The sequence below is a fragment of the Capsicum annuum genome, chromosome 5, assembly GCF_002878395.1.
Source record: "Capsicum annuum cultivar UCD-10X-F1 chromosome 5, UCD10Xv1.1, whole genome shotgun sequence".
NCBI classification, from domain to species: domain Eukaryota; kingdom Viridiplantae; phylum Streptophyta; class Magnoliopsida; order Solanales; family Solanaceae; genus Capsicum; species Capsicum annuum.
In genome coordinates, this window is record NC_061115.1 from 202,238,887 (window position 1) to 202,245,983 (window position 7,097).

Here is a 7,097-nt window from a genome sequence, read left to right on the forward strand (position 1 = left end):
ATTATTATTATTTACTTCTTCTCCTAAATTTCATTTACTTTCCTTGTATACCTTACGTTTCAGTATGTTAAAAAAATATAACAATCAATGTATCACTAATTGATACTCCATTTAAATGGTAAGTTTCATTGCATATGACAGTAACTGTTAAAATGTTAAAAGTCATGGGACATTTAATGACATTTAGTATATCAATCATTATGCATGATAGTTACAACTACATACTTATATAGACATGTCAATATAATAATAAAGGTGATGTAACACCTCTTTATCTCCTTTATTTTTATTATTTTCTTTTGAATTTCTATCTCTTTCTTTTTCTTATTTAATCATAATAAAATTTCATGATGTCATATTTGTTACATTTAATTATATTTTATAGTTATTAAAAAACTCCGTCTATTTACATTTTCAATTTAAATATTTATGTTATTCACTTCTTATCTAATTCACGGAATGTAACTAATTGAAATAACGGACATAAACTTTTATTTCTAATAAATTCATTAATTATTTGAGAAGGGTGATGGAAGATAGAAGAATTAAAAAGAATTTTAGTTTGTTGAAACAATAATTTTAATTTTTTTAAATATTTAAGTAAAAAAAAAGATTAAATTATATATTTTACATATTTTATGACTGCGCGAAGCGCGATTAAATTTGCTAGTAATAGTATTAAATTAAGATTGCAAAGTTTCAGCTTCCACGTGAACGTGAGTTTTCTAGCAACTGTGAAGAATTATTTTTTAAAATTATAATAGTAAGTATTCTGTTCGGAGTACTATTCAATTAATGGAACTATACTAATGTTGAGCAAGATTCATAATACAGATTAGTATGTGAAAAATGTACACTCTTTAATGTACACTGAATCAGCTGAGGTGTGTGCATTTCACTTGTGAATGAGAGTAATGTGCGAGGACATCTTTTTGGCATCCTACTCGAAAAATGAAAAAGAGTACTATATAAAGATATATATGTGATGATAATAATAATGATACTTCTCATTTTCTATTATTTAGTTGTGTGAGATTTCATTTCTTGAGGAAAGGTGATTGCACAGGACATGATAAAGCTTTATCGTGATTTTAGATAGGAAAATGTGGAGATCACATATTATGATAGAAGATTAGTAAGTAGTGGAGTGTTGTGTTGCTTTTCGAAGGTTTAGGCATGTTGGTGTTTGTCGTAGTACTAGTCGTATTCTTGTAGTTCGTTCTTACTTTTGATATCTATCATTATATTTTATTTATTGTGTTTCGATTATCACATTATTTCGATGTTGTTACTGTTAATTTCTTGTTGGTTCGATTTGCATTGTTTTCCTTATTAAGTATATTGTTATGCTTTCTTCACCGTTTTCTTCTTCTTTTATGCGGATTGGTTATACTTGAGCCGAGTGACTTTCAAAACAACCTCTCTACCTCCACGTGATATATAATGATAAGATTTGCATAAAACATACCTTCCCCAAACCTCACTTGCAGAATTACGTAGAATATGTTGTTCTTTATTGAGATTTCAGTTGTTCTTTATTGAGATTTCATAGTTTAAACTCATAGCCACTGGTTATGGCATAAATAAGAAACTATGGCTTCTTTAATGAGTACTTGAGATGATGATACGTATAAGAACAATAATGATAATTGATAACAATTGGTAGAATCATGTTAATCCTCTACATACAATACATTCTTATGGTAAAATTCTTGTCTGAATCAGTACATAACGAAAATTTTAGTGTACCAAACAATCTTTTTTTATGTTAATCCTCTGGTCATACTTGAAAATTGATTTTTCTATTTTTGTTTCCTTCTGTTTGTCTAAAAAAGAGTATATTCATGTTCTTTGCTGCATCTAAGATCTAGTGGGGTCGAGCCTATAGAATTGTCTAGTTCAATAAGGTAAAGTTCATATATACACTAAAAGGTGGTTAAGTTCAACGGGTACTAAATCCAATCTACTTTACCCCAAAAAGTAACATTAGCTTGGTGTGTGAATGAGAATATATAATTTATAGGGAGACAAATAAGACAAATTCCTGATCTCACAATCAGTAAAAAGTTGGGCTGTAACTTTCTCTCTCTGTTACAATAGCCATTTTTTAAAAAGAACATTATACTTGTACATTTCCCCACTCCACTTAGAGGAGAATTATTGATGTTTCCACGTATTCGCTAATTACTCGATTATTCAATTTATCGATTGATGGTAAAAATATTTAATTACTTGAGTAAGTTTCATTTGTCATTTTTAATGCTTAGTCCTTAAATAAATTAAGGAAAGATAATTGTGCCAAAGAACTTAACAATTCAAGAACTATTGGGAGACACTTAAAACTTATAATTTAACCTTATGTATTGGATAAAATAGGCCTAGAGACACGTGGAACCCATTGAGAAGTACTTCTAAAATGCCAATTATGGAGAACAACCTCTCAAACGAGAAAGGACTCAGTGGGTTCATCCGCGATGCAAAGCACAAAGGACGAATAACAGACAAACTTGTCAGATTGCTCAGGTGCGAACAAGCTTGTATAAGGCTGAGTAGTGCAGGGCTATTAGCTGGCACCACTTCTAACAGACAAGACATGTAGCGCAAGGGCATAGATTTAGGTACTCTAGTGCGTATTTTGATTGAGTAAGAGCTCAGTATTTTAACTTATAAAGAGTCGTCCCTTAAACAAAAATAAGACACATTGCTGATCCCAAAATCAGTAAACGTTGGGCTGCAATCTCTCTCTAAACAAAGAATTGTATTTGCACAACACACTTTTGTTGAAACATCTTCTCCCCCCCCCCCCCCCCCCCCCCCAACCAAGAGAATTAATAGTATTTTCACTTATTTTCTAGCGTGGCTCAAACATCAATAACCGGTTGAGCTGTTTGAGTGCATCCAAATAGCTCTTCAACCGTAACAAAATTTCTAAATTTATTTGGTATGAAGATATTGTCATGAAAAGGCAAACTCTCACTATATATCAATCTTTTGTTGCTGCTATGGACTTGAACAAGCCTGCCACATAAATTGCTATGGCAGGAGAAATAGATTTAGCAATTCAACAAAAGTTAAACTCAATTAAATTAATTACAATCAAATACAGATTGAGTAAAAATCACAAGAGCAACAGCTACTAATGTTACATCCTCAAACCATGAATAGCAATATCCGGCCTCCAAACAGTCAATCCAATCGTCAGAATTATAGTAAAATTCAATAGCAAGTAACAAACTGCATGAATTCAGGATCAGACTCCAATCCTTTCATTGTTTCAGGTGACAAAATCACCTCCAAATCCATACTTCCTCCTCCTTCTCGACCCAGAAATGCTGATATCTTCCCATCAAATTTATTAGCCCTTGCACTCCGAACAGCAACTGGCCTGCCCCAACCGAAATCACTATTGTACATTGGAAAACTTGGTGAGCCACCCATGTCAGCATAGCTCCATCAAAACTCCCCAGAGGGAAGCACTGCGGATCCTTCTCCCAATCCTCTATGAACTTCCTCGCCATAACATCATCGTGCACCTTCACATTTTGGTTCAATTGGTCAGCGCACCAGTGCAGATCGTGAGACAAAACGTCCCCTGTTGACACATAAGTTGGAATGCTCTGAATTGCGTCGCCAAAGTATAACGGATTTAGCTTCGGATGGAGACGGTGACGACAATTTACAGCCATTCTGAATATCGTCATTTTCGAAGCTGGGAATTTCCTTGCACGTGTCACCGCACGCTAGAGCAATGCGCAAAGGGTTGAGGTTTTAATTTTCAAAGGATCGTTGCTATGTTTTGCCATCAATTCAACAATATTGATTTCTCTGTCATAATTCAATTTCTGATTGTTAGTCTTCACTTTGAGTGTTTGAATGGATTCCCTGCTAAAACTAAAAATGCTCTATCAAAGGAGCATCGCCAGCGAATGTGACTTTAGGGCCATCAGCAGGGAGTTTTAGCACTGAATTCGAAATCAAAATTGAATTTAGGCTAAAACCAGGCTGTCTTATAATCCTTTTGATACCTCTGCTCACCTCAGCAAATGTATTGAAGAAGTTTCAGATCAGCAAATGTATTGAAGAAGTTTCAGAACGACGTCCCATCCATGACGGAATGATTGACGGCGCAACCAATGAATACGCCATCAGCTAATTCCGTCACTTGGACGGATAAAAGAGGGCTAAAATGCCCTCGATCACTAACCATGAGGTTCATAGCAGTGGCGGAGCCACAGCCAACGAAGAGTGGTCAGATGAACAATCTTCGTCGAAATTTTTTTTTCGAGTATATAGGTTAAATATAGATATTTATAGTTATATACATATTGTTGCATACCCTTGACATGCTAGAGAAACATAGTCCAGTGGTCAAGATTGTGCATTTTCGCATCAACAACCTGAGTTCGAACTTTAGCAGGTACAGCGGTGCTTTATTTTTTTTATTTTTTAAACAGTTCTTTGTCCAACAAAAAATATGAACACCCTTAACCAAAAGTCTGGCGCCGCCATTGGTTCATAGGGAAAAATTCCTTAACGTGATCATGAACATCAAGGGAGCCAATGATATCACGAATAAAAATGTGAGTGGCTGCAGCGTGAACAAAATCAACACCAAACATCATTGCAAGAAATGTAGACGTAGCCATCTAAGTCGGTCACAAATCGAGAAATGAGGTGAGCGACATGAAAAGAAAGACAAGTAAATAGACAACCTTTTTTAATGTAGTGAACGGAGAGCATAGGAAGATTGGAAACAGAGAGTTTCAGATCAGAAAGAGATGATTGTTTGGATGGGAAAATAGAGCATTTGGAGACCAAACTTACAGCTGCAGCAGAAGGCATTGTTAGTTAATTTGGAGTGGGGACTTACTACTCAGCTGAGGATGCAGTGGGAGTAGAGGCAGGCATATATATCGGAGTGTTGATTCATGCACTTGTAGACGTGGGAGTTGTCCTTTGTCTTTATTGGCAAATTTGAAATATTTTTCCTGATTTTGGGGGATTGTACTTAAAAAATATGACTGGCTGGCTCATGCCCAACTACCTATAAAGGTAACATCATCAAAGTAAATGGTATAAATATACCTTCTACTATGCTTTGGTATAAATATATCCTTATCGTTAATAAAATAATATAAATATATCTTTAAACTTTAATAAGTGGTACAAATACACTCTCTATCATACTTTGAATATAAATATACCTTTATCATTAATAAAAAGTACAAATATAGCATTCTCATTAACAGCGGAACACGTATCAACATCATAGTGATTGACCCCTTTTTAATTTATTTTATCTATGAATAATTTAATCCATCCTAAATTATAACTCATACTTGGTCCAATAACCTAACCCGACCTGTGATACAATGAGGACCTTGGTTTGGTCGAGGAATGTCCAAACTTTGCAAGTTTTTCTTATGCTGCTGTTCTTAAAATGTGGTCTTCTTGTTCATTATTTGAAGTTTGTGAACAATGGTGTAACAATGAATTTAAAGTAGGTAACAACAACCATGAAGCAGAAACAACTTCTGATTCAGCGACGCTTATGAATCAGAAAAAACAAACAACAATCGTTCATGAGGAACATTAAACAGCATCAGAGTATTAATCTAACACCAAAACATTAAACAACATCATAACATTAAACAAATCTCTACTCGATTCTAGATGATAGATGAATCAAAACATGAATCGAACTGACGCATTTGTTAGGGATTTTTGGGTTAGTGAGAGAGTGTGAGTGTGAGAGAGTGGAACAAAGAAACACGTGTGATATGTCTTTTGAAGCTTCTCTATTACATGGGTTGGGTCGGGTTATTTGGATCGGGTATGAGTTATAATTTAGGATAGATTAAATTAGGAAAAATTACATAAACTAACAACCTTAAGACATTAATTACCAGAAATAACAATAGTTTGATAAAATTACAACTAATAACAAAAATAGCAATATTTTATTAATTTTTTTGAGAAGCGTGTGATATCTACTCAAACTTTTCACATCTCTACTTTTACTCTACTTTACCAATTTACTTCCCTCCAACTTCCGTCTCTTTCTTTTTTTCAATTTTCTCATATCTCTCCCACGATTTTGATAAAGATCATCTCCATTTTTTAAGGTAAATTTTTCTTTCAGTTAATGCACGTTATTTTTTTTCATTTAGTTTTTGTTAATGTGTTTATTGTCGTCATTTTTTTCAATATTAGTCTGCAAAAATTGTCTGTTTCGGATCAATTTTTTTTTCTGTTGAAATTTATAATGGCTCAACATGCAAATCGAAGTTGTTCAGTTAGAGAAAATCAACCGAAGAATTTACTTACCGATGAAGTACCATCGTTTAGTCTTGGTTTAACACAAAACGAAGTTTTTAATTTGGGTTCTACTAATGTTCTGTCTAAGGAAGGTATTACCATTGAAGAGTTGAGATCTAAGCATCGTAATGATCCTGAAAAGATTGTGGAAATAATGAAAAGGAAAGGATTGACAAAAACTTCATATCCCACAAAATTACAAAAATCAGTAAAAAGGAGAAAGTCGGATGAAAAAAGAGAATGTAGTAAAATTGCAAGTCCCGTTGCATCAGATTCTGAATCTAAACAAGAGAAAGTGGAGGAGGTATGGTACTATTCGAAAATCTTGTTATTGATATGAATTGTATATGCTATATACAAATATTTTAAATATGTATTTCATATCTAAATTTTGAGTAAGATATTTGTATTTATTAATTGGAAGGTTTCTGTATATATATATTTTTTCGAAAAAATTTCTGGAATAGCAACTATAGAAGTGTAATATGTATTCTGAAAATACATTTGTTATATAATTTGTATATGTGTTGTTATATTTTTTTCTTTTTAATTAAATTTGTACAAATCATGTATTCATAAAATACATATGTGTTTGTCGAAATATAATTCTAATATGTATTTTAAAAATACATACAGGTTAGATATGTGTTTTTATCTTTACCTCTAAAAATTTTATTCGATGTTAAGTTGTATGTGGTAGTCATTAGATTTTGAATGTGATATGTAGTTCTTGTTTGTTGAAATGTATTTTTTACATACATAGTTGTATTTGTTATTAT

The 7,097-nt window shown here is 32.9% G+C and overlaps 1 pseudogene; it reads right to left on the reverse strand.

Moving 5' to 3' along the window:
• Nucleotides 1-3,151: 3,151 nt before the first annotated feature.
• Nucleotides 3,152-4,842, reverse strand: LOC107872040 (annotated as a pseudogene).
• Between the last annotated feature and the right edge of the window lie 2,255 nt (nt 4,843-7,097).